Consider the following 7,667-nt stretch of genomic DNA (forward strand, 5'->3'; position numbering starts at 1 on the left):
GTGTTTGGTATGTAGTAATTAATTAACAAATACCACAGTTTTGTAGAGTGTGTAGATTGGGTTTTAGTTTCCAAGCACTTCATATAGTCCACTACAGATTGTAAGAATCTCAAGGGTTGGAATCGTGTCTACCACATAAATTTTACTTTCCAAACCACTTAATATAGGTCTCTGCAAACAGTAAGTGCTCAGGAATTATCCACTAGGCCACAATGAGAAGCAGAACTGCCTAGTCGATAGAGATGGACTGAGTTTTAATCCTGACTCTGCCAAATGTCTGCTGTGTATCCTGGTGCAAATTGCTTTACTTCTCTGCCCTAGTCATTTCATCTGTAAAAATGGGGATTAAAACTATGAGCCCCACGTTGGGACAGGGACTGAATCCAAACTGATTATCTTTATCTACCCTAAGGCTTAGAACGATGCTTAGCACATAGTAAGTGCTCAACAAATACCACAGTTATTATTATTATCATTATTATCCCCGTGATGATAGCAGTGCTTGGCACAGAGTAAAATTTGCCAGGTCTTACTTTATTCATCTCCCCTCCCAGCCCCACAGCACTTATGTCCATATGCGTAATTTCTTTATTTATTCACATTAATGTCTGTCACCCCCCCAGCCCATAAGCTCATTGTAGACAGAGATTGTGTCTGTTTAATTTATGTCGTACTATCCCAAGCTTTGCATAGTGCTTTGCACAAATTAAGCGCTCAATAAATACGATTGAATGAAAACATGAATGAATGAAAGTAAGTGCTTAGTACTCTGCACATAGAAAGTACTCAATAATAATAATAATGGTATTTGTTAGGCACTTACTTTGTGCCTAGCACAGGTCTAAGCGCTGGGGTAGATATAAGGTAATCAGGTTGTCCCACGTGGGGCTCACAGTCTTAATCCCTATTTTACAGATGAGGTTAACTGAGGCCCAGAGAAGTTAAGTGACTTGCCCAAGGTCTCAAAGGAAACGAGTTGGGGAGCTGGCATCAGAACTAACGTTCTCTGACTCCCAAACCTGGGCTCTTGCCATTAGGCCATGCTGCTTTTCTTCATATCCAACAGACTCATGGTCTGACTCTTCCCTCCTTCAAAGTCCATCTCCTCCAAGAAGCCTTCTCTGACTAAGCCCTCCTTTCCCCTTCCACTCCCTTCTGCGTCGCTCTGACATGTTCTCTTTATTAATCCCCCCTCCCAGCCCCACACCACTGATGTCCATAGTTGTAATTTATTTATTTCTATCAAAGTCTGTCTTCCCCTCTAGACTGTAAACTCGTTGCGGGAAGAAAATGTTACTGTTTATTGCTATAGTGTACTCTCGCAATCACTTAGTGCAGTGCTCTGCACACAGCAAGCGCTCAATAAATACAGGGATCGACGGACTGACGACTTTAAGAGGTAAGAGTAAGAAAAAGACCCACTTCATATCCTGGTGAGAGTTCAACTCTCTCCTGCTTGTCATGGGACTGTGAGCCCCACATGGGACAGGGACTGTGTCCAACTGAAATTTCTCCTACCCACCTCAGCGCTTAGTACAGTGCCTGACTCATAGTAAGAGCTTAACAAATACCATCGTTATTACCATTAATGGCTCTGACTGTCACATCGTCCAGCTCCAGTCCAGTCTCCACTCAGTCTCTCCCAGAGCCCTTGGCTCCGGGGACTGGGAACCAGAGGAAATCAACAGCCAACCAAGAAACTGAGGAAATCCCAGGGCAGAATCTGATCATCCGGCCTCCTAATTTCCCCTGGAAGCAACAGACCCATCCCCAGTAGGGGCATCCCCAAATCTTGCCTCTGTACTCCGGAAACTTCTCATCCACGACAAATACATCAGTCGGTTACTTAGGCATTAGTGAGAAGCCATCTCCCTGACAGGTGGGCTCAGTGGTCGATGCCAGAGGAAACCGAGACTCTGATTTATTCTCTGTTATTCTCCCGCGGCAGGACCACATACCCCAAATAGCTGCCCTTAAGGAACGAGCGTACGTAGCTGCTTTTTTGTTGTTTTCAATGGTATTTGTTAGGCACTTACTATGCGCCAGGCACTGCACTAAGCGGTGGGATGGATGCAAGGTAATCAGGTTAAGCACAGCCCCAATCCCACATGGAACTCACAGAGGAAGAACAGTCATTAAATCACCATTTTAGAGAAGAAGAAACAGATGCACGGAGAAGTAAATTGACTTGCACAAGGTCACAGAGCAGGCAAGAGGCAGAAATGGGATTAGAACCCAGCCCTCTGACTCCCAGGCCCAGGGCTTTCCCATTAGGCTATGCTATGAATGATAATTCCTCCTTCTCCCTAGCTCACAGGAATGTTGTAAGGTCAAACATGGGATGAACGACGTGAAAAGTCTTTGGAAAAGAAAAGTACTACGTAATGCCCATAATAATTGTGATACACTGCATATGATAATAAAACAGTGACTGCTATGGAGAAAAGGGACATTTATGAAGCACCTACTAGGGACTAAGTGCTGAAGTAGATGCAAGGTAAAAATGCGACCTAAAAACAAGGCGTGGGGGTGGTCTAATCATTTTGTGCGTGTTTATGTGGTACTTGCAAAGTACTTACTGTGTGCCAGGCATTGTACTAAGCCCTGGGGTAGGTTCAAGGTAATCAGGACGGACACAGTCCCTGTCCCACGTGGAGCTCATAGGCTCAATCCTCATTTTACAGACGAGGGAACTGAGGCCCAAAAAAATTGAAGTAAATTGCCTAAAGTGACACAACAGGTAAGTGACTGAGCTAGGATTGGCGATAGAACCCTAATCCTCTGACTCTCCAGCTCAGGCTCTTTCCACCGGGTCACCCTGTAATCCATCAATGGCATTTATCAAGGACAGAGCATTTTGTTCTAGGGAGAACACGAAAGAGTTAGAAGATATGAACCCCGTCACCCCACTCATGCACGTCGGGGAGATCTGCCAAGTGAGTAATTACCTCTGTAGCTCCCTTGCCCACAGTGCTCTGCATTTAGTAAGTTCTTAATATACACGATAAATGAATTGATTAATCAGAGGATTTGGGGACGTGTAGCAAGAATCACAGGACCTGGGTTCTAATCCCAGATCCACCACTTGTCTGCTGCCTGACTTTGGGCAGGTCACTTAACTTCTCTGGGCCTCAGTTACCCCACCTGCAAAGTGGGGGAGATGGGGAGTGTGAGCCCCATGTGGGAAAGGGACTGTGTCCTACCTGATTAGCTCATTTCTGCCCCAGTACTTAGTTCAGTGCCTGGCACATAGTAAACGCTTAATAAATATGATGAGAAGAATTACTTTATCTATATGAAATCTGTTGGTGTTTAGAGAATTATCCTGTGTTCCTAAAATTACCCACTTTCAGTATTATTGTTTTCATTATTATGTGGTATAATTATTTAAACTTTGGTACTTGTCAAGCAATTCTTATGTACCACTGTATTACGCGCTGGAGTAGAAGCAAGATAATCAGGTCAGACACAGTCCCTGAGCCACGTGGAGCTCACCAGTCTAAAGGGAAGGGAGAGAAGGTATTTGGGGGCTTTTTCAAAGGAATTTGTTTGTTAAGCACTTACTATGTGCCAAGCACTGTGCTAAATCCTGGGATAGAAGAAAGCTAATCAGGGATATTTAATCCCCTTTTCACAGAAGAGAAAATTTAGCTGGAGGCATGGTCATGTGGGGAGTGGTTGGAGGGTTTAAAATAAAATGTCTCCTACTGGAAAGAATACAAGACATGAACTCACAAAACCTGGCCTCTAATCTCAGCTCCGCTAGCTCTATGTGACCTCGGGCAAGTCACTTAACTTCTCTGGGTCTCGGTTTCCTCACCTGTAAAATGGAGATAAAAGTAGATAAAAGCACTGCTCTCCCTCTCTCCTCTGAGCCCCGTGTGGGATAGGGACTGTGTCAGACCTGATTGTATTGTATTTTTTTCGTGGTATTTGTTAAGTGCTTACTATGTGCCAAACACTGTTCTAAGCGCTAGGATAGATAGAAGGTAATCAGATTGGACAATATCCATGTACTGCATGGGGCTTATTTTACAGGTGAGGCAACTGAGGTGCAAAGAAGTGAAGTGACTTGCCCAAAGTCACACAGTAGACAAGCGACGAAACCAGGATTGGAACCCTAATCTTTTTGACTCCCAGGTTGCTTGGCAAATAGTGAATGTTTAACAAATACCACAATTTAATACCGAATAATTTATAATACATAATTTATAGATGAGTATGTAAGTGGTAAGTGTTGCCCAGAGGCCACAGATCCGAGGGTTTGGACAATGAAGAAGGGAGAGGGAGGTGGGGAAAAGAGGGCTTAATCAGGGAAGTCCTCTTGGAGGAGATGTGCCTTCAGTAAGACTTTGAAGGTGGGGAGAGTTAGGGTCTGGAGGGGAAGGGAGTTCCAGATGAGGGGAAAGGTGTCGAAGGTGAGATAGATGTGACTGGGGCACAGTGAGTGACCTGCCGCTAAAGGAGAAGAGTGTGTGGGCTGGGCTGCAGTAGGAGACCCATGAGGTAAGGTAGCGTAGGGTGAGTTGACTACATGCTTTAAAGCCAATGATGAGGAGTTTCTGTTTGATGCCGAGGTGAGTGGGCAACCACCGGAGGTTTTTAAGGAATGGGGAAATCTGGCCTGAAAGTTTTTGTAGAAAAATGATCCGGGCAGCAGAGTGAATTGTGGATTGGAATGGGGAGAGACAGGAGGCAGGGATGTCAGCGAGGAGGCTGATGTAGGAATCAAGGCCGGGTGAGTAGAAGGGTCCCAGAGGCTGACGTTGCGGGGAGGGGAATCGAAGGGCTGGGGCGGGAAGATAACGTGGGTCCCGGACTCTGGCAGTGAAGGCTGGAAACTCATCATTCAGCTCTTCAAAAGAGCCCTGTGAGAGCCATCCATCCATCCAGCAAGCCATCAATCAATCAATCGTACTTATTAAGGGGTTCTCTTTGCGCAGGTATTGTCTGTTTGTTGTTGAATTGTACTTTCCAAGCACTTAATACAGTGCTCCGCACATTAAGTACTCAATAAACAGAATTGAACGAATGAATGCCTGTGGTGGAAAGCTTTGGGAATCTCGATCTGGGGGCTGGTAAGGGACACACACATATACATACTCATACTCCCTGCACACATATTTGTTCACACTTGCACACCCTCACTGTCACACATATGCTCTCACATACACACTCCCAAACATCCCAGACACTTCTCACGCTGACACCCATAAGTCCACAGACTCACATAGCCACACACATACACACCAGCACTCAACATCACCTACACATGTCCACACTCACATATAGACAGTTGAAAGAAGAAGAAAGAAGAAGAAACGAGAAAGGAAAAGGAGGAAAAAGAAGAAAGAAGAAGAAAGGGGAAAAGAAGAAGGAAGAAGGAGGAGGAGGAAGAGGAGGAGAAGAAGAAAGAAGAAGAAAAAGACTAAGAAGAACAAGAAGACTTAGTGGAAAGAGCCCGGGCTTGGGAATAATCCTGGCTCCACGACTTGTCTGTTGTATGACCTTGGGAAAGTCACTTCACTTCTTTGTGCCTCAGAGCACTTATCTGTAAAAAAGGGGATTACGACTGTGAGCCCCACGTGGGAAACCCTGATTTCCTTGTACCTACCCCAGCGCTTAGATCAGTGATTGGCATACAGTAAGCGTTTAACAAATATCATTACTATTAGTAGTAGTAGTAGTGCTAGTAATAGTAGCAGTAAACTACTTCTATTTTTCCTCAGTTTCTCTGGTTTTCTCACTACTCCCAAGTGCACAGAGGAGGTTACCAGAGCCAGGGAGTACAGAGAAGACCAAAAGAGAAATCGACAGTTCTTCCTTTGACCTGGACCATCAGGTCCACTTCTCCCCTTCCCCACCAGCTCGGCCTCCTTCCTCCCGGCCAGGTCTCCCCTTCTCCATCATCCACATCCCCTTTCACCTTCCCCACCAACTGTTGCTTTCCCCTTTCCCAACAGCCCTACCAACTACCTCCCCCCAAAACTCCCCTGCTTCATTCCATGGCCAACTCTCTCCCCTTCACCGGCCCCCTTCCGGTCCCCCCCCCCCACCAAGTCTGACGAACCACAGCACCATGTCTGATGGCCTATAGAACAACCCCGATATGCAGCCCCTCCTCTTTGCTGTCTTCCTGTGCGTCTACCTAGTGGCCATACTGGACAACGGTCTCATCGTGACCATGGTCTCTCTCAGCGCAGCCCTGCAAACGCCCACGTACGTCCTGCTGCTGGCCCTGGCCCCGTTGTACGTCATGTGCACCTCTTCCATCGTCCCCAAGATGCTGGAGACCACGCCGGGGCCCCGGAATACCATCTCCAAGACCATCTTCTTTTTCACCTGGCCTCTGGGGACCGAAATGGTCCTCTTCACCGCCATGGCCTACGACCACTACGTGGCCATCTGCTTCCCTCTCTGCTGTGCCACCATCATGAGCCAGCGGACGTGCTCCTCTCTCCTCGCCACCGCCCTCTTTATCGCCGTCACCAACGCCTGGGTGCACACGGGCCTTATCCTCAGGCTAACCATCTGCGGGCTGGACGACATCGACCAGTTCTTCTGCAAGATCCCCGCCCTGCTGATCCTCTCCTGCAGCCCCATCCGGGCCAACGAGGTGATGGTCTTCGTGGTCGACTTCACCCTGGCCATGGGGGACTTCCTGCTGACCTACCTCTCTTACAGCTTCATCGTGGCCACCATCCTTCACATCCGGAAGGCCGAGGGCAGGAGGAAGGGCTTCTCCACCTGCTCCTCCCACCTCTTCGTAGTCTCCCTCTACTATTCCCCCGTCATTTACACCTACATCCGGCCGCCTCCTCCTACTCTTTAGACAAGGACAAGGCGGTGGTGGCCCTGTACACGCTGGTCACGCCGACCCTAAACCCCATTGTCCACAGCCTCCGCAACAGAGAGATCCAGGCCGGCATCTGGAAGGTCTTCTCCCTGAAGCGCCGATAATAATACTAACAGTTATTATTATCATTATTATTATCGTACTCGTTGAGAGCTTACACGTTGGGTGCCAAGCGCTGTTCTAAATTCCTGGATAGGTACAAGTTGAACACGTAGGACGAGGTTCCTGCCCAACATGGGGCTCATGCTCTTAGTCTCCATTTTACAGATAGGGAACAGAGGCCCAGAAAAGTGAAGTGACTTGGCCAGGGTCACACAGAGGACGTGTGTCACAGCTAGGATTAGAACCCGCATCCTTCTGACTCCCAGGCCCGGGCTCTATCCACTAAGACACGCTGCTTCTGTGCATCTCTGGCCAAAGAGGGGTAAGAGCTTCTCCTTCACCACCATCTCGAGTAATAATGATGATGATAATAATAATAATGATAATAATGATGATGGTAGATTTTAAGCACTTACTATGTACCAGGCACTGTATTAAGCACCAGGGTGGATACAAACAGAAACGGTTGGGCACAGTCTCTGTCCCATTTGTGACAGTTTCACAGTCTCAATCCCCATTTTACAGATGAGGTAACTGAGGCCCAGCGAACAGTAACACTAATAACTGTTGCATTGGTTAAGTGCTTCCTATGTGCCGGGCACTGTACTAAGCGCTGGTGTGGATACAAACAAATCGCGTTAGACACATTCCCTGTACCACATGGGACTCACAGACGAGGTCACTGAGGCTCAAAGAAGTAAAATGACTT

At 47.2% G+C, this 7,667-nt stretch overlaps 1 pseudogene; it reads left to right on the forward strand.

Moving 5' to 3' along the window:
- Positions 1 to 2,891: 2,891 nt before the first annotated feature.
- Positions 2,892 to 6,960, forward strand: LOC119921599 (annotated as a pseudogene).
- The last annotated feature ends 707 nt before the right edge of the window (positions 6,961 to 7,667 follow it).

This window comes from Tachyglossus aculeatus, assembly GCF_015852505.1.
Source record: "Tachyglossus aculeatus isolate mTacAcu1 chromosome 12 unlocalized genomic scaffold, mTacAcu1.pri SUPER_6_unloc_3, whole genome shotgun sequence".
In the NCBI taxonomy this organism is placed as follows: Eukaryota; Metazoa; Chordata; class Mammalia; order Monotremata; family Tachyglossidae; genus Tachyglossus; species Tachyglossus aculeatus.